The sequence below is a fragment of the Chlorocebus sabaeus genome, chromosome 20 (assembly GCF_047675955.1).
Source record: "Chlorocebus sabaeus isolate Y175 chromosome 20, mChlSab1.0.hap1, whole genome shotgun sequence".
Lineage (NCBI taxonomy): Eukaryota > Metazoa > Chordata > Mammalia > Primates > Cercopithecidae > Chlorocebus > Chlorocebus sabaeus.
Window position 1 is genome coordinate 128,208,366 of NC_132923.1, and position 20,448 is coordinate 128,228,813.

General features: G+C 39.0%; 1 protein-coding gene across 4 annotated transcripts in view; it reads left to right on the plus strand.

The window, feature by feature from the left end:
• RERE (arginine-glutamic acid dipeptide repeats) overlaps nt 1-20,448 on the plus strand; it is a 463,614-nt gene that overhangs the window by 174,759 nt on the left and 268,407 nt on the right. The window lies entirely within an intron of this gene.

A 20,448-nucleotide genomic window follows, 5' to 3' on the forward strand; every position in this document is an offset into this window, starting at 1 on the left:
AAATTAATCATACCTTTTTTGATTTTATAGGGAAAGGATCATTAAGTATCATGAAACCTATACTGTAGTTGTTCTCTGCTCCAAACATTGGCCACAGATTGGCATCCCACGGGAGTTGGTTAGAAATGCAGAATCTCAGATTCCGCCCCCAATCTGCTGAATCAGAATCCATGTTTTATATAATAAGATGCCCAGGTGATTTAAACACATGTTTAGGTTCGAGAGTCACTGATCACTCATTAGTGCTTCCCAGTCTTTTCCAAGCTAATACACAGCTAGAAAATGAGTCCATTGCCTTGAGTCTGAGAGGGTTAGTACCCAGCATGCTTGTCACTTACTTGTGGCAGACTAGAAATTAGGCAGATCAAAAATTGAAGAGAAAAAATATGTGACTTTATGGCTTGAGATTTTGATGTTAAATACAGTGCATGCAGTCCAAGAAGAACAGAGGTGGCTGCAGAATTACGTTCTGGCCAAATGTTTGGGAATAATTTGGATCTTCTAAAGTGCCTGATTTCAAAGGGCACTGTAAACTTGGCTGTAAATAGTAAGGGAGCTACAACATGGATGACAACCAGTTTTAAAGCACCTTATATCTACTGGGTTTGCTTTGAGCATGTAGTTTCTGGTCCTTAGAAAATTCCTATGCAACCTAGACATTGTTTCCCCGCTATACAGATGAGGAAACAAAGACATGGAGGCCAAGGTCACACAACTGGTTTATAAAATGGTATGGGCCTGTGAGAATTGGTTAAAGCCAAGAATGAATGGACATTTGCATAAAATCCTGAAGAGAATACAAAAAACAAATACACCTGTGATGAAGGAAAAAGAAGAGATAGACCGATGTCTTCGAAAATGCAAGTGATATAATTACTTTGCTCTTTTTCTCTTTTTTCCTTTTACTCCTAAAATTATTTGTAGCTCTCCTGTTTCCAAAAATTATATGTCTAGTTGGGCACAGTGGCGAGCATCTGTAGTCCCACCTACTCAGGAGACTGAGGTGGCAGGATCACTTGAGCCCAGGAGTTTGAGGCTAGCCTAGGCAACATCGTCCGTAAGGAAACTATTGGAAGTAAGCTGAGAAGGTGAGAGGTAAATTGTTCAAGAATACGTAGGCTAATGGTGATTACCGGATTTTGAACCCTTAGTAACTGAAAGAAATACACAGTTTCTATGATCTAATAAAAAGCAAGCATGTTGTATGCATGAAAAGTTTTTTGAATGCAAGGTGGTATACATTGATCACATAACACAAAAGGCAATTTGTTGTTAGAGTAACTCACATAATTACAGGCTTCCTGCATAATGGTTGGGAAGCTGGAAAAAAGTCTCCGAGACCTACTTGAAATGAGAGTGTTCAGATACTTGGTTGGTGAGAACTACTGACTGTTCCAGCCAGATGCTGTAACTGGAATAGAGGCCCTTCACCATCTTCCTGCCCTTGCTGTCACTCAGCTCAAGATTCACAGTGCCAGAAGAGTAAATATAGTATACCTTGAATTGCATGTACATGTCTTGTATAAAAAAAGACAGAAACCTGGATTGATTGCTTTCCCAAGCCTGCACATGGTGGGGTTAAAGTTATTCCCCACAATGAGACTGGGAATTAGTTTGGTGGGGGAAATAAATGTGGGCTGGCCATGAGACCTCGTTATTGCATATGGCTATTTAGCAATAGTTTGTTTTGCTTTGTGTGTGATAGGTAAGTAAATAGGAGAGTGATGTCAATAAAATGTGCAGTTTATGCTGGTTCATGTGCAACTTTTGCTAGGCAAGAGGAGTGTGACCAGAGGGAATAGAATTATAACATATACTTTAATGGTATAATGCGGGATTGTATTTTAGCAGGAAAGGAAAAAAATAGGTGAGAATTTAAACTTTCAGTTTGGCTGTTGCACCAGCAGGGCTTTCTCATTTCTATTGAAAATGAAATGAAAAATGAGCACCTGTCCGCTGGGGTTCTCTCCCCAGAGAGGCACACGCTAACATGATGCTCTCTGGCAGGTTGCCCTACCTGCTGTGCTCACCTTCACAAAAACCCCCAGATTACTGCATTGTTTTGGTGCCTTCAAGCCAGCATCTGTTGTTTTCATGTATTTTCAATATCACCTATGGCAGCATGCAGCCGCTCTTGGGTACCTGCCTGAGTTTCTTATTTCTTAAGTATTGATTTTTAACAAAATAGCCATCTGATTTCAGAGTTGCATGGGGTTTGAGTAGTCTGCTTTTTACCCTGTATTTTATATAAGTCCTTTTATTTTTAGTGAACATTTTTGCTGAATATGTGGTCTTCCCAGTAACATACATTGTGTTATAGCAGAAATATCTACATAAGAAGCACTGAACAAAAGTGTGTTCAAAAACTGTGTTCCAAAGGAAGCAGAAATGTTCTTTAGGTGACTGTTTAAAAATCATGCTTAGTAATGAGCAAAAACATGTTGAAAGGTCAATCTTTGAAGGTATTTTTATGAGCAATTAATGATCAGATTCAGGAATGCAGCCTGGTGATGATCTACCCACTCTTCTACCTCTTAACTTTCCACCTTCCTGGGGCCAGTTGTTTTAGCGCACTAGGATTTTAAATTCTTGGATCCCCCCACCTTTCACAATCACTCACACCCATGACGTCTTCCATTTCCATTTCTGTTGTGTGTCTTTTTCCCTGCTGGTTGGTTCCGGAAGGACAGGGATCTTCTCCCCGATGTATCCCAGGTACTTAGAAAAGTGTCTAGCACATTCTAGGCACTTAGTCATTCCCTAGATACCTATTATCATAGGCAGAGTTAGCTGCTAGATTTGAGTGCTTAGCCCTGGGTGCCTCTCTTGGGTAGCATTGTCTCAGCTGTGCTTCCTTTAGCAGTTGAGTAGGAGACAGGTGCACAGAGCAGTTGATGGGAGGACTTTTTGGGAAGAGTCCTTTTTTTTTTTTTCCTTTTTTGAGACGGAGTCTTGCTCTGTCACCCAGGCTGGAGTGCAGTGGCCAGATCTTGGCTCACTGCAAGCTCCGCCTCCCAGGTTTATGCCATTCTCCTGCCTCAGCCTCCCGAGTAGCTGGGACTACAGGCGCCCGCCACCTCGCCCGGCTAGTGTTTTGTATTTTTTAGTAGAGACGGGGTTTCACCGTGTTAGCCAGGATGGTCTCCATCTCCTGACCTCGTGATCCACCTGTCTCGGCCTCCCAAAGTCCTGGGATTACAGGCTTGAGCCGCCGCGCCTGGCCGGGAAGAGTCCTTAAGATTGATATTTATATGCAGAAATGACTGTCCAGAAAGTTTACCTTGGTTTAAAAAAATTGATACTCAATTTGTTAAAGTTGCAAATTGAAGGACACTGTTCTACTTTTTAAAAAATTCAGCTTATAAATCTCATTTATAAGTTATACATTTTAATCACTTTTAAGGGATTTTGAATTACAAATTAATCTTGTTTATAAACTCATTAATATCTTTAAGCTTGCCTTTACTAATTTAATATTTGTTTTCTATTTTTAAAAAGTCTGTTAACACAAACCTCAGGTACTTAACTCTTCTTATAAGTTAATTAGACTTATAAATGAAACAACCCTAAAAAATTCTCTTAGATGTTTCAGTGTTGTGCGTAAACTTCCTTAGGTTTCATCTTGACCACAAATCGGAATCAGTTCCACAGAGGGAGAAAGGACAGCATAATCCAGTGCCCCACTGCTGGTGGGTTAACGGAGAGTGGAGGACAGCCTCTGCGCTGTTGTCTTTTCATCAGTAGAATGGGGATAAGAGTGCCTACCTCCAGAATTGTGTTGGGGATTAAATAAGTATATATACAAGCACATAGGTGCGGGGCTCAGAAAGGGCCAATCTTATATTAAAATCTTTGTTAAATGTTACTGTTTTACATTGGGATTACAAGGCCAGTTTGCAACAGACCGAATTCTTTCAACTTATAAAATGATTAAAAAGTATAAAATATATTTCTGATTTTTTTTGACCCCCAAAATGTTAATATGATACTTTTGATTCTGTTAAATCCTTCTGCACTTTTCTAAATCTTCACAGGGATAAAAGATGCATATTAAGTTAAGGAAGTGAGCTGCCACCCTAGTTAATTTGATTACTTAATTTTTAATCCTCCTTGGTTTGAAAGATAGTTGCTAAGTCTCCATTATCAAAACTCCAAAAGCATGGCCCCTGGCCTCACGTGATCTAATTCTGAATGAGGAAAGATAGTGAATTAGTTAAGGTGTTGCCATTATAAACTAGGGTAAATCATGAATATTTTCAGAGATGTTACTGCCTCACAGTTGTGTGATATACTCTGGGAGTCTTATTGGTTGGTTGTAAAAGCAAGCTGACAGCCTTCAGAAGACCTTCTTTGTTCAGCACAGAACCTGGAGGTACTTGATTAATTCAGTAGCGTGTGGAGAGACGACAGTGGGGCAAGGAGTTCTTTGATTTGACTCTCCAAGCCAGATACTAAAATCAGTCTGGTGGACTGTGACACAGTTCCAATCACAGTGCAACAAGATTTATATTTACCTAAAATCTAATTGGACTGAGATTTCCTGCAGTTATATTAAAATCCTCTGCCCTTTTGCTTAGTGAGCAAGCATTTTAACTCCTAAGCTCTGGAGATTTAGCTTTAGCTGGCTCAATTAATTGTTAAATGTTCCCCTTATTATAATTATACTTTGATGCCTTACTTTTTAGTAGCTAAGAAAATTGCTGAAAGAGTTGTTTAATCTGTTATACTCTATCAGTTTTGTAAAAAGCTCTTTAAAGGGAAACAATTTTCATTTGAAGTGGCGTGATGGTATTTGAGTTGGATAACGTAATTTAAATGGAAATGCAGGAATTTGGCTCTTTTCTTGACAGAGATTGGCTTGTATTTGACATTGACCCATGTGTTTGTCATCTTTCCAGATATTGCCTTCTATTTATTCTGACAGCTTCACCAGCTGAGAAAACCGGACTTTCCAAAATTAAAAATATTGTCTATGAATTTCAAGATGGAGCAGTGTATTTTGTTTGTTAAATTACTTTAAAATGTATGTGGACAGGAGTGATTTGTTGCTTTAAAAAGTTTTAAATACTGCAGGATAGATGGCTGTGTGCATGAGTTTTGCTTTGGAGCTGTGTGAGTACCCTAAATACTAGAAAGAGTGAGGATGAATGTGTTTTACTCCTTCCTTAGTATTAGTCTGAGTTTTATAATGCATATTGTAAGTACCAGAGATAGATGGGAGAAGGTAAGTTAGTCACTTCATTCTTTTAAGTGGATGCCTAAATACCTGGAAATGGATAAATTTCTAGTCGCTTTACCAAGTCTATTGAATTCATACATAATGACTATTTGTCATTATATATGCATTAAATATCTAGTACCTTTAAATCTTTTTCATTATTTCACCATTAAAAATGTACTCTAATTAGGCAGCATGGTATATGTTATGTACGAAAGATACTCCACCATTGTTCACTCATTTAACCCCTAAATGTGTTTTCTGACTTATGTCTCTAGATTTCCCTATTCAGTTATCTTTGCAAGGAATGCCTTTTTAATTATGTACAGTGTGATAGTGTAATGTGTAAAATATATAAACCAAACTTTAAAAGACAAAGATACAGTTTTATATCCCTTTGAGGGCTGCAGGCATTGTTCTGGCTCTCTTTGTATGTTGGACAGATGTTGATACTTGACAGATGGAGTGTTAGTGTCTCCCTGTAGACTGATCAATAGAGATTCATATAGTTTAAAAAAAATGATGGGAGGGGAGCTTTGATTATAGTTATACCTCTCTTTTAGAAAGGAAACGTGGAGTGAGTTTATGATACAGATTTTTAACATAATTTCAATATATTGTTTTTTATTTTATTTATTTATTTATTTATTTTTTTTTTTGAGACAGGGTCTTACTCTGTCACCCAGGTTGGAGTGCAGTGGCCCAATCTCGGCTCACTGCACCCTCTGCCTCCCAGGCTCCAGCAGTCCTCCCCACTTTAGCCTCTCAAGTAGCTGGGATCACAGGTGCATATCACCACACCTAGCTGTGCTTTTTATTCTTAATTTTTACATTAACGTTTTAATTTGGGCTCTATTTGTAAAGCTCTATATAACTTGGCTCTAAGGGAGGCTGTCATTATTATTAGGTAGTATTTAGTTTTTAGACTTTACTTGTCCTGGCCATCCCGTTGTGCGGGTATTATAAAACATAGCTACTGTGCAGTTACCAAATTGATTGTGGCAGTGTTAGTAATACTGTGTAGAATTATAATTTCCCTTTTTAGTAGAGGGAAAGGAAATGTCACGAAAAGGTCTCACCTAGTATGTTGTATTTTTACATCCTCAGAACAGTTTAGCTGAAAAGTAGTGGCTTAATTACCACCATTTCACAGCACAGAAATTCACGTAAGGTTTTGAAGTTTGCATTTGATAATTACTCTGTTAGCACTCAGACTTGGGGAAATGCTATTTCTTCCTTGCAAGGAGTTCTGTAACTCAGTTTCTAACTAGACAATGGAGACCTGATTTCCAGTTTGTTCTCTGGACTGGCTGGAAGATATTTGGATGAAGAAAAACTCGGAGCTATCTTTCAGGGTTATAAACCAGAATGATTTTGAAGTCTGCAGCAGCTATCCCCAAAATAGGTATTTGGCATCATGGACTGCAAGCTTTTTAAAGATTGCAGTTGGCATTTAGGTCAGGATTGGTGGAGGCTGGCTGTTGTAGAGACCATCAGTTTTGTCATATGTTTTACTTCTATTATCTCCCAGTTGTCAGGATTCTAAGTGCTGTGGCATCTGATACGTGAACATAACGGATTTCCAACACCCTTTTCAGTGTTGTTTCTCTAACTTAGCTTCTGTAATGATTAGGGATGGTCCATTTTTATGTTCTCTCCCCTGCATTTACTTACTGCTGCTTCTTTTGCCCTTTGAGTACATTTGTAATATTTGGCTATAGACTTTAAAAATTTTTCTTCAATAAGTTTCCTCCTGCATTTTCCCTTTTTGATGAACAAATAATACATTTTCAAGGAATAAAATTGAAAAATGTGGACAAACAAAAGTTAAAATGGAGACTGCTTAACCACTGTTAACATTTGTCGTATGGTCAGTTTCCTTAGTGAACATATATGGAGTTCAGCTATTTGCAGTTTTGTAATGTGGTTCTTAACATGTCCTGAATTTATTTCCATGCCAGGAATTGTAAATCTGAACTGTCATGGCTGCTTTGTATGATCTTCATGCTGAGATCCATAACCTGGGGTATATGGCCTACCAAGGAGAATTTAAGGGGTTGTGAACTTGGGTGAGGAAAAAATTGCATCTTTATTTTTACCAATTCATCACATTTCAAATGACGTTCAGCATTCACTTCATTTGTGAAGCTAGATGATAAACACGGCAATACTGGCAGTGCCTATGACATCAGTATAAATTTTAGATATTCTGTCACATCACATGGAAAAAAAAATCTCAATGTTTATATTCCTCATCACTTTTAAAGTATGGCGGTTATTGAGGGAATGACCTCTAGTAAATTCTGTTATTTAATGAATCAACAAAGAAGTACACATATTATTATATTGCAAGTTGTTTTTTATAGTATGATAAATATTTCAATATATGTTGCTTTTGTACATTAAAAATATTTATTTGAGAACAGGTATATAGAATGCTAAATTCATCCATGGCACAAAAAAATATGAGATGCTCACACACTAATGGCTATATGCCTCAGTTTAACTAGTTCTGTATTGTTGGACTTGATGTTTTCCAAATATTCTCCATTCTGAACAGCAGTGATGAATATCAATACACTACTAAGGAATGGAATTGCTGAGTTAGTATGTCTGGACATTTAAAGATTTTAAATATATTACTATTACACTTCTTTCTAACCAGCCCTGGTGTATCGTAGGGCTTTGGCCTATGAAAGTGACTGAATTTGTAGTTTTGAAATTAGAGAAATGTCCTTATGTAACTTTAATGTCAACAAAAAAGAGAAATTGGAGAAATGTTGTGTCACTAGAACAGGAGATTTTTTATAATCTTTGAAGGGTAAATCTTTGCCACCGTGAGTGCATCAGACACATTTTTGTGCTCTTCTTTTGGTCCCCGAGTTGAGGGTGTGGAAAGGAAGTAGAGCTGTGGCGTAACAGAGGATATCGTCTTTCTAGTATGAAGTAAAATATGGATTATAATCTGAGAATTTAGGATAGTATGAATTTTGGTCAGCTTTAACTTTTATAAATGATACAGTGTTCTAGGAAATTTGTTTATCAGTAGTCCTATATTTTTGTGGAAGAAACAGTCGTGTGTTCTCTCTCAAGTCCTGATCAAACCTGTACAGAAGTGGAGTAAGAAAGAGGGGAGACTGAGTAGTGCCAGCAGACACCATCCGCTTGCCCCCACAAAGAATGCCAGGCAGTCTGCAGGAGAAGTTCCCATCACTCATTCCTACTTGTGCAACCTTGTAGTAGAGTCGTGCTAGGAACTTGACTTCACTGTAAGTCTCTTAGGGGAGGAAGTTGTGAACTTTGTCTGCCGCTAGGGGTTGATTCATAATCCTAGTAGAAGGTGATAGTTTGTTATCTAATCAACTTATTTTGATCATTCTAAATTAAGAGCTCTGTGTTCTATTTTTTAAAGCATCATCTGTTCCTAGCTTTTCTATTTAAAAAAATTAGAATATTTTCCCCAAAATTTGTGTTCTGAATGCCACTAGGGCATCTAGAAATTTAAATTTAATGGATGAATTTAAATATTTTGCCTGATTTAAAAATAATTTATAAAAATATTTGAGTATAGTGGCCGAAAATACTGAACTGTGAATCAGGAGATGTGGATTCTCGCTTGGTTCTTGAGCTACAGTCAAAGCTGCTGTTACTCCATTGTATGTGGCCTCCATTCTCTTTGTTCTTCCACGCTACATCTCCTCCTCCACCTCCAGCCCACATATTTGCCTTCAGATTACTAAGAAGAGTAAGAAGAGCAAGGCTTCCCCTTTGCAGGATTCAGGTTCCAGAAGTTGAAATATTATAGGTCTGCTTATATTTCATGGCCAGGACTTTGTTGCATGACCGAGTTAGCTGTTAGAGAGGCTAGAAAGTGTCTTTATTCTGAGGGGCCGTGTGTCCAGCTACATACCAGATGTTATGCTTTTTTTAAATTTTATTTATTATTATTATTATTTTTGCTTCTTTGTTTTTGAGATGAGGATTCACACTGTTGCCCAGGCTGGAGTGCGGTGGTGATCATAGCTCACTGCAGGCTCATACTCCTGGGCTCAAGTGATCCTCCCGCCTCAGCCTCCCGAGTAGCTGGAACTACAAGCATGTGCCACCATGCTCAGCCTTCTTAATAAGGAAGAAGGGGAGAATAAATATTGGGCCCAGCTAGCAGTCCCTGTTTCAGAGACAAAAAAAATAAGTAACCATTAATATTATTGAAGATGGCTGGGCGTGGTGGCTCATGCCTGTAATCCCAGCACTCTGGGAGGCCGAGGTGGGCAGATCACCTGAGGTCGGGAGTTCAAGACCAGCCTGACCAACAAGGTGAAACCCTGTCTCTACTAAAATTACAAAATTAGCTGGGTGTTGTGGTACATGCCTGCAATCCCAGCTACTTGGGAGACTGAGGCATGAGAATCGCTAGAACTCGGGAGGCGGAGGTTGCAGTGAGCTGAGATCGCGCCATTGCATTCCAGCCTGGGCAACAGGAGCGAAACTCTTGTCTTAAAAAATAAAATAAAATAAAATAACTGAAGGCATACAGTTGTTTCCATGTCTACCTCTTCTATTAGATTGTGAACTTGTCAAGGGAAGGACAGTGTTTTTTTCACCTTAGTATCTCCAGCATTTACGTGGCACATTAGTGGTGCCCAATCAGTTTGTGTGTGAATATTTTTATGAGATTATGATTCTTTTCCTTATAGAATCTTTCATACTCATTTTTATTTTTAATGTAACCTTGACAAGACTTGCCTGTAAGACAAAGGGTCTTTCATATACTTTGTTTAGAATGGGGATGTCTTAATTTTTCCTCCCAAAGTTCTCATACATTTTGTCTTAGCAGATGTTCAAAACATAATTTTTCCAAGGTACAAATTACAAAAGGAGCATGCTGAAGCAACATTCTCATTAAGTGTTATATTGGCCCAGAGCAGCTGCACTCATTTGTTGAATGAAGTCTGTTGTGAGTACGGTTTTATATAGAAAGCATCCAGAGCCTCTTATGGCTTGAACAATAAACAGAAGTTCTCATCTCATTTTAGGAATCAAGAAGCATTTAGATGACTTTAAATACTATGACCTTGCTGAAATCTGTGCTAATTTTCATTATGAAAGTGATAGGTGGACAGCAGATTACCTGACAAAATCCCTCACACCCATAAAATTCTTTTTATTCTGAGTATATTGTATATTTCATAAAGCAAAATCACTATATCATAAGGAGATTATTGGAAAGTATTATGTCAGTGGAATTATTTTTTCAAAATATCTGTTGAATATTTGTAAAATGACATTTGTAATTCACAGTGGGCTGAAGATCTTTAATGGAAAAATGAGGTCTCAATATTTATTGCCATAGGAAAGCGTCTTGGTGTTTTAAATTATTCTTAAAATACCTTTATTCAGGCCGGGTGCAGTGGCTCATGCCTCTATTCCCAGCACTTTGGGAGGCCGAGGCAGGCGGATCACGAGGTCAGGAGATCGAGACCATCCTGGCTAACATGGTGAAACCCCGTTTCTACTAAAAATACAAAAAATTAGCCAGGCGTGGTGGCAGGTGCCTCTAGTCCCAGCTACTCGGGAGGCTGAGGTAGGAGAATGGCTTGAACCCAGGAGACGGAGCTTGCAGTGAGCCGAGATCGTGCCACTGCACTCCAGCCTGGGCAACAGAGCGAGACTCCCGTCTCAAAAAAAAAAAAAAATCTTTATTCTTTGACTTCAATTAGAAGAAGTAAGACCTGCCCAAACAACAGCAATGGCAACAAAAACCCGAATGAAAACAGCAACGATTTAAGGGAGAGAAGGAGCAGGTGTGGGTAGATTTAGAGTCAGGGAACAGGTTTCATTTGCCCTTTAAGTTTATATAAACTAAAGCAAACAATTAAATTTGAAGCCTACTGACACTGTAATAGATTTCAAGTAAGCTAGTAGAATTTAATGGGGTGTATTAGATATCAGCTGTAGTATTAGTAGCATTTTATCAATCAGTCAATAAAATAAGCACAGTTTTCTGTGCCTGCAACTTTGTGGAAGGTGTTTTGTAGTGGTATGGTACTGCAAGATAAAAAAAGTAGAAAGAATTTTAGCCCTTGATCATTTTGTGGGGAGAAATTACTCTCATTTAGGGAAGTGATATGTTAGTAATAGGCAGTGAGTGGACAGATAACTGAATAGAACAGGTTGTAAGTTGGTGGTATTTGGGTCCTGAAGGTTGAGCAGGATTGTGATAGGACCTGGTTGAGGAAGAGTGGTCGTAGTAGCAGCAGCACGAGGATGGGCATGGCTTGTTCTTGATTGAATGTGTCTATGGGAGAGGAGAAACAAAGCCAGGTGAGCAGACTTTGCCTGCTGAATGAAAAGAGTGTCTCTGTTTTTCCTTTACTTCCCATCTGTCATTCTATGACCCTGGTGGTTATAGTTTGGGGCAGCAAATTCTGGATCCTTACTTTATTACTATTTGGGTGTTGATTTGATAAGTTCATTTCTCTCCCTCTTTTCTTTCTTTGACAGAGTCTCACTCTGTTGTTCAGACTGGAGTACAGTGGCACAATCTCTGTTCACTGTAGCTTCTGCCTCCCATGGTCAAGCGATCCTCCCACCTCAGCCTCCTGAGTAGCTGGGACCACAGGTGCACGCCATCACACCTGGGTAAATTTTTTGTGTGTTTTTTTTGTAGAGACAGAGTTTTGCCATGTTGCCCTGGTTGGTCTTGAACTCCTGGGCTCACACAACCCGCCTGCCTCGGCTTCCCAAAGTGCTGGGATTACAGGCCTGAGCCACCATGCCCAGCCAATAAGTTTCTTTTAAGGTGCATCTTTGCATGCCTTTTTCTCCTTTAAGCATGTCTTACACAGCTGTGTGGATGTTTCCTCTTCCATGAAAGAGTAATCACTCAAGAAGAAAAATCACTCATGGGATTGTTGTGATTTCTAGTAAATAACACTCAGAAGTACATTTGTGTGTGTGTGTGTGTGTGTGTGTGTGTGTGTGTTTAAGAGACAGGATCTTGCTTTGTTCCCCAGGCTGGGACGCAGTGGTGCTATTATATTATAGCTCACTGCAGCCTCAACCTCCTGGGCTTAAGTGATCCTCCCAACCTCAACCTCCTAAGCAGCTGGGACTACAGGTGCCTGCCGCCATGCCCAGCTATTTAATTTTTTTTTTTTTTTTTTTGGTAGAGATGGAGTATCGCTATATTGCTCAGGCTGGTCTCAAACTTCTGGCCTGAAGTGATCCTCCTGCCTCCAGCTCCCAATGTGTTGGGATTATAAGTGTGAGCCACTAATCTTGGCCATAAGTAAATTTCTCTTAAACAGAATATCAATCTCAGAAGCAATTCAGTGTATGTTAATATATGCCATGTGCCTTGTTTGTATATTTAAATCCATATGGGATATTTAGTCTACTTTTAATACATTTCACTTAATGTTGACATTGTAACTGATTTGAAATATATAAGAAAATCATGCAGGAGTAAGTTTTAAAAAAATGCCTTTTAATCTTGAATTTTGCTAACTTAAAAAAAATCCCTTAGTAGAACATTTTTCCAGAATGGCAGTTAAACTTTTATTTTCTGACATTTTGGTTGCATTTAAATCCTAACTTTCTAGAAAGTTGGAGGCAAATATTTGAATGGGAAAGAATATTAAGTGAATATGTACATTAGTCTTATAAGGAAGGCATCCAAGAAATGGAAGATGCCTGTGAAGTACGGGAAAATAATTGATGTGGGAAATTCTGTAGCTTGATGCAGGAACTGTGGAACAGTTGCATTTACAAAACTGAGAACTGCAGACTACAATTAACTGTCATTAATTTATTTGAATAGAAATACGTTCCATTTACTGTACAATCAGGAGCCAGGCTTGAATGAGTTTAAATAGATGAAATCTAAATTATACTGACAGTCCATTAAACAGTAGCAGAAAACCTGTAAAGAAAATGGATTCACTGTGATACTAGTTTATAATAAAATCATTTGCCAAATAAGAATTATAACGCAGGCATCGTGAATGGTCCTGTGTATTTCCAGTGAGCCCTGTAAATTGGTTGAATCATTTATTGTAAAGCCCAGGCTCCTAGTGCGTTGTTTTCTGAAAAGGAGCAAGCAGTGTTGCTTGAAATCTGCTCTGCAGGATGTGACACCAGAATATCAGACGAGCAATTTGTTTGTTGTCAGCCATACGGGGAGAGAAGAATTTTCACCCAGCCTACCTGTCACTGATGATGTTTTCCTATAAATACTGGGCACAGTGTTCTAGAAGTGTTTGGACTCTTTGCATTGATTTCTTGAATGTATATTATTTCAGCCATATGTCAGTTCTCATCATTAAGTTAAGGATCTGTCAGCATTTCCGTCAGTAATCATCCTCTACTTAATAGGGGATTTCATAGTAGTTTTTTTGGGGGAGGGGTTGAGTCGTTAAATTGAAGATAGAGTTGTTACCTGCATTTTTAAGCTTTAGGAAATTAGGTACCCTGAAGTATCAAGGGTGCAGAAAGAGTGAGCGAAGCCTGGAAGTTCTCTTCCTTTGTGTCTGTGGGGCCACAAACACTACTTCAATAGGTAAATGACTGTCACTGAATTTTAAAATAGATTTCACCCCTTAGATTACTTTTATTCTCTTATGGCACATAAGCTATATATAAACAAAGTTTTAAACTAGTATAGAGATGCAGTCACTTAACTGGAACTTGGATGTTACATTGGCTAGACTCACTTTCAGGGACTCAACCAACACAGGTGACAAGGAGTGCTATTTAAGGAATGTTTTCAGAATAAAATAAGGAGATGAGAGTGCTTACAGTGTTCTTTGCTTGGGTAATATGTGTCCAACCATGACTAATATTTAGCATATCAGTATAATAAGATTTTTGCTGCTGGCAAGATAATTTTGCTTTTTCTTGTTGCACAGAGTTCGCAAGTTTGTGTAGCATATGATTGATTTGGGAAGGCGGGGGTCATGTTGCAGCAGTTACTCCAAAACATCCACATCACTGTTTTTTTTTTAAGGAACAAGGTTTCATGCGGTCACCCAGGCTGGAGTGTAGTGGTGGTACAATCATAGCTCACTGTAACCTCAAACTCCAGGGCACAGGCAGTCCTCTGCCTCAGCCTCCCAAAGTGCTGGAATTACAGGCATGTGCCACCATGCCTGGCCCAGCATTATTTTTTAAAGTTGGGAAGATAATTATTTCAGATCAGTTTTTAAGTTTTCAATACATTGGCAATACTGACTTCTAAAGGAGAAAAGAGAAAGGTAGGAATTTTCAACAAAATCTCTTTTAGTTTATTATGACCTATTCCCCTCAACTTGTTTTTTCTCTGTCCTTGTTAGCAGTGAGGATGAAGACGGATGAATGTTTGCTAGAAGTATTTGGTGTTCTGTGTTCCAACAAAAGCCCAGGCAGGCTTTGTAGCACTACTTGGGAATCTATAGACATTTCAAAACATGGAATTTAATTAGTATGATGTTTAAAAAAGAAGGAAACAAAGATACATGTTATCTGAGATCTTTTTCCACCAAGTTTAGAATCTTTAAGATGATGTAGCTGATTTTGATAACAGATGGTAAACAGAGTAAGGGTAAGGGCTGGGAAGGTTTCATTTACGGAGGTGCACTTTTCCCAGTTTGTGTTTCCTTTTCCATGTATGTATGTGTGTGTGTATGAATGAGTGACAGCGTCTCACTCTGGCACCTAGGTTGGAGTATAGTGGCTGGATCATAGCTCACTGCAGCTTTGAACTCCAGGGCTCCAGTGATGCTCTCACCTGAGCTTCCCAAGCAGCAGTCCTTTTCCCTTTCAAATTCTCCAGTGTTACAGTCCATATGAGTACCCCTCACAGCAAAGATTCTGGCAGAAAACTGAAGTAGGTTACCTGGCAATCGAGTTATTTCCTAAAGAAGTATTAGAAGACAGCATTCGTTTTGTTCATATTGGTAGAGCATAGCGACTTTCTTGCTAGGATCTCTCTTTTATTTAACCATGTCTTTGTTCAGTTTGTTTGTTGCTCATACAATTTTTGAGTGTTTACTATGAAGAACAGTGCATTGTTTATAGAGTTGAGGAGTGGTGATGGGTTTGGCTGTTTTATGGTTTGGGAGACTAGAAATGGGAGGGTTTGTTGGAGGACATGCAATATGCAGAGACTCTGGGTTGGAATTTGGGTACTAGGATTTCAGTGTTGTTTCCAGCATGCACACACACATAACATATACACTCTGTGTGTGTCTTGGAAAATGGGGGACATCTGTTTTAACTATAGAGAGGTACTGGTGAATTTTTTATTCTGCCTTGTTAGACCAACATACTGTACCTCATTGGCTGTTACCTCCAAGCATTGAGGGTGGGGGAGTCATGTAGAGGAGAAATAGAAAGTAGAAGAGCGGCACAGTCCTGAGAGTCAACTTCCCATGTTCGCCGCTGTGCCACCCAGCTTGGTCTCCGAGAAATCTCTTTGTGAGAAAGTCTTTGTTCGTGTGTGCTTTTTACAACAGGGTTTTCTGTTGGAAATTATATCATAGTGGCACTGCCATGCTTTGCAAAGGGATGAGAAGGTATTTCAAAGATTAATAGGCGGAAACACATTGATAGGAAAATTCTTTATGAGGTGGAGCAGTGGCGGCGCGTTGCCTATGTATGTTGTGACCACAGCTTTAATGCTGGCGTGTATGGCACTGCTTGCTAAATTAGTGGGTGAGGTAAGTGTCCACTCTGCTCTGTAGGAGGCTGTCAGGAAAGATGCTGACAGGTTCTTTGTGTTTCATAATGACAAACTGCCTAATGCTTCAGATGGTGATTTTTACCCTTGAGAGGACTGTGCTTTTGCTATATTTACATAAACCTGCTGATTTGCTGAGGATTGAAAAAGCAGAGGACCTTCTTTGCCTTGAGAATCTGCCTTCACATTTTGGCTGACTTCCTTCCCCAGCTTAGCAAATACTCTGTTGTTTACAGATGGCACAATAGATCTTTGGACATGAAGCTACGCTGAGGTTGTGAGAAACAGCCAGAAATACCTCTGTTCAGTATCATTGCCCAAATTACGGATTTTGTTGCTCCCTGTTAACAAGGATTTGAGGTCACTTAATCCTGTGATCCATTCCCAGACAGAGGTTGGATGTTAGAGAGTAAGTCTCAACCTAGACCCATGGTTTCATTTCTAGACATCCCTAGTAAAGACACATTAGTTATCATGTGTTGTTTGGAATAATTGATATTGATGGTAATAGCCTCACTCATTTTTCTGGCCCATTACAGGCAGGCTGGTTTGAAGATTTAAAAAATATATATACTTGCCCTGCAGAAACCGTTTGCTCAATTCTGGTAAATACGTGTTTTTATATGGGTAATTCTGAAAATGTGCATTATGCATTTAATGGATCACATCAGCTTTGCGCAGTTCTTTCAGAACTGCTAGCTTTCTAATAAAAAAAGAAGTATCTGCAGTACTTGGGGGCCATGAGAGATTTTCAGGTTGAGAATCATTGATCCTACTGACTAAAACCAATTTTATAACCAGCTTCAGACAACCCATGCACTCGTAAATTGCATGAAAATCTTGCCAAATCATTTTGGCTTTAAAATATTACTGGGCATATATTCCAACTGAGATTTTAACATTGCTCTTGACTACATTCTTTCCCTTTTCAAATAAAGCACTATATTTTTGTGCTAACTATAAACATTTATATAAATTATTTTCTTAAATAGCTGCTTGATTAATAAGCCAAAGGGAAATACTTTTTATATGACAATTTGGCTTTAATTGAACCTTGTTTTGAATATTTTTAAGAGTAATATAAAGTAGAATTTTTTTCTGTGAGACTTGAATTCTAAATTATGTTTATTTTTTGTTGGGTCATCCTAATATTTGTCAGAGGGTTGTAAAGAAAAGTTTGACTCTACAATAATTCATCATGCTTTGATTTTAAAAATGAATTAGACAAATCAGGTCAAAGCAATGTGTTTTTTTCCCCATTCCTATGGCAAGTTTTACATAGTGTGAAATATTTTTAGTTCTTATTACCCCAATCTTAGCCATTCTGTGTTTTACCACTATATATGTAAAGTTTGTTTTTTTTTAATAGCCACCCTCCAGTGGCTTACAAAACTCTAAGTTTTGTCACTTAATTTTGCAGTGAGCTTCTCTAACTTTTTCATATATACGTTTCTAAGTACTAATAGAGATCCCTTGATGCACTCACCCATTTTTCAGATTATTAGCCTTGTGTATTGGACTGTCTGTTATGAATTCATAGCTTTGGATTAGTTTGAGTTGCCATAATCGCTTTTTAAACAAATAGAGGTGGCTTTTAATCTAATAAAAAGTAATAGTGGTAATTCCGTATGTCCGGTTGAGGATCTCTCTCACGCTTATCCCTCATGGCAGCATTTCTCAGGCTAGGTGTGTGAGGCAGCTCCAGTACAACTGCTGAGATGTGTTTAGGCAAACAGATGTGCTTGGCTGCCCTTGACATACCAGCATGTTCCTTTACTTCCTTCTCTAACAGAGCTACATCTTAGTGTATTTACAGGCAGTCCTTTTCCTGAATGTAACTTTGCAGTGGGAAATGAAAGAACATAGGTTCTCTTTCCTTTTTCTGGAAAGTTTTTTGTATATAAGTTAGCTTTATGTCTCAGAGTAAGACGGTGTGTCATGATCCTATGGATTATTTAAAGTATATATAAATAAAGCTTTCCTTTTTGTAAAAAGAATAACATTATACATAGTCTTTGCTGTCTAAGCATCTTCCGTTTATTTCAGGGGTTTTTTTTTTTTTTTTTTTTTTTTTTTTTTAAAAAAAAAAAGAAGACAGTTCGACTGTCACCCAGGCTGGAGTGCAGTGGCGTGATCTCAGCTCACTGCAGTCTCTACCTCCTGGGTTCGAGCGATCTGAGTAGCTGGGATGACAGGTGCATACCACCACACCCAGCTAATTTTTGTATTTTTAGTGGAGTTGGGGTTTCACCACGTTGGCCAGGCTGGTCTTGAACTCCTGACCCCAGGTGATCCACCTGCATTGGCCTTATTTTTTATTTTTTATATTTTTTAACCCCCACACTAATGGCAGACATTAGTCGTTGGTGAGTACAGGAAAGGTAGAATTGAGTACATTCCTCTGAGTCTACAAGATTGATAGTAAATTGTTAGTGGACAGTGCAGACCACCTGACTGCCAAATAACTTGATAAGGAAAGTAAATTGTTAATGTTATGTAAAAGAAGGGAGGTATTGCCATTCAGTTACAGAGGAGCCATGAGAAGTTACTCCATATGGAACTGACTAATTCTAAGGTTGGTATGATCAGGGACTGGTAGAAGGAAAGAAGAAAGAGTTTTGCAGACTGGGAGCGGAGCTGGGATTTCTTGTAGTGAATGCAGCCTAGGGGAAGATGGGGTGTGGAGTGAGACCAGACCATTGAAGTATTTTTTTGTCACTTGAGCCTCAAGAAGGTAGAAGCAATTAATTAGAAAGGGACCTATTAGTTCTGAAGCCAGTGAGTCGTAGCTGTAAGAGTTAAAGAATGAGGAAAGAAGTATGAAAAGTGGTTCAACAGTCAAAAGACAGGTTCATTTTGGAGAATAAACCTGACAGGGGCGTCTCGCTGATTTTGGTCAGGAGCACTTTCTATTACAGACTAAGAGTATTACTTAAGGGTTTAGCGCATGAGAGCTTATCACAGGCTTGGAATGTTTCTTGGTGGAGGAGAAGTTTATTGTGGGGTTGGAATGTTTCAGGGCTGACATCTCTCTAGCCAGAGGGGAGGTTATCTCTGGGCTGGCAGGTCTGTGGTCAGACAGGGGTTTATCTTAGGGTTGGAATGTTTCTGGTTGGAGATATCAGTTGTGGTTTATGGTCATGATGTCATTAGCCATTAGGCTGATGCCCTTTGGGTTGGATTTAGGCAGTTTTTGATCAAGGGGAACTTTAAAGTGGCGGTGCTTGTCCAAGATGGTGATGCTCCTGCTCTGTCAGTAGCTAGGCTGTGATGGTGTTAATGTCATGAAATATAGTATATAGGAAGCAACAGAAAGGAGAGGGCATGTTGAGTTGAGTAAGATGGGTAAATAATTGATAACCAGAGATTTGAAATGCTGGCAGTGGGTATAACAGGGACTGAAACACAGGAAACTAAGAACTTTGGGTTGTTCCAAAATTGCATAATTTGGAGATACAGTTTTTATCTAGGGAATTCAGTTTCTTCTGTTTTTACTTGAATACCAAGGTAGGAGTATGAAAGAATGATCTACTGTGGTGGGAAGAATTCTCTTGCTTGTCCCTTAAGATGATTAGCATGTTAAGTTGATGTTGCCTGAATGCTGAAGCAGAGTTATTTAGCATCTGGGACCTTGGAACAAGATATAGGGAAAGTTTAGTCAACAGTTCATTCCTGAGCTACTGTTTTACATGGATTCAGGGATTAAATCTCTGTTGAGTCCGTCATTGAGTAGAGAATCAGTTGGGGAATTCTGAATGCGTAAATAGTTGGCATTGAGATTTCTTTTTCTGGAGTGCCTTTTGGGTAGGTACAAAGATCCTGATGTTCTGCAGAAAGGTTTTTGGAATGTCTCATTTGTGAGGACTTCTTGATCGTCTTAGTGGGTCTGTTGGGGCTTGTGATGACTCCCTGTTGCTACTTCTGTGCTTTTTCTTGGCTCTCAACGCATAAGACAAACGAGGCAGTAGAGGAAGTTGCCTGTGTTGTCAAGCATCTGAATTATTCTGAGACACACCCGTTTTGAAGGGTCAAGAGGAAGTATAAAATGAGTGGCATTATGGGATGGGCATGGTGGTTTTTGCATGTAATCGCAGCACTTTAGGACGCCGAGGCAGGGGGATAGCTTGAGCCCAAGAGTTTGAGACTAGCCTGGGCAACATAGTGAGGCCCTGTCTATGCAAAATGAGTGAATGAATGAGGCATTATGGTCACTCTTCCTAGATTTGATTGACTGTGACTTTACTTTTCAGTAAATAATACATAGACTTTCCTGTCCTAAGCTTTATGATGTTCTCAGGTTGTGATATGGGAGTAGGAGGAGGTTACCTCTCTCTATAGCCACTGCTTTCCTTAAAATCATTGCTTTTTATTTAAGTGTCTTAACATGGCATTTTAAAAAGCAACCTTGGCCAAGCATGGTGGCTCATGCCTGTAATCCTGACACTTTGGGTGGCTGAGGTGGGAGGATTGCTTGAGCCCAGGAGTTGGAGACCAGCCAAAAAAAAGAAAAAAA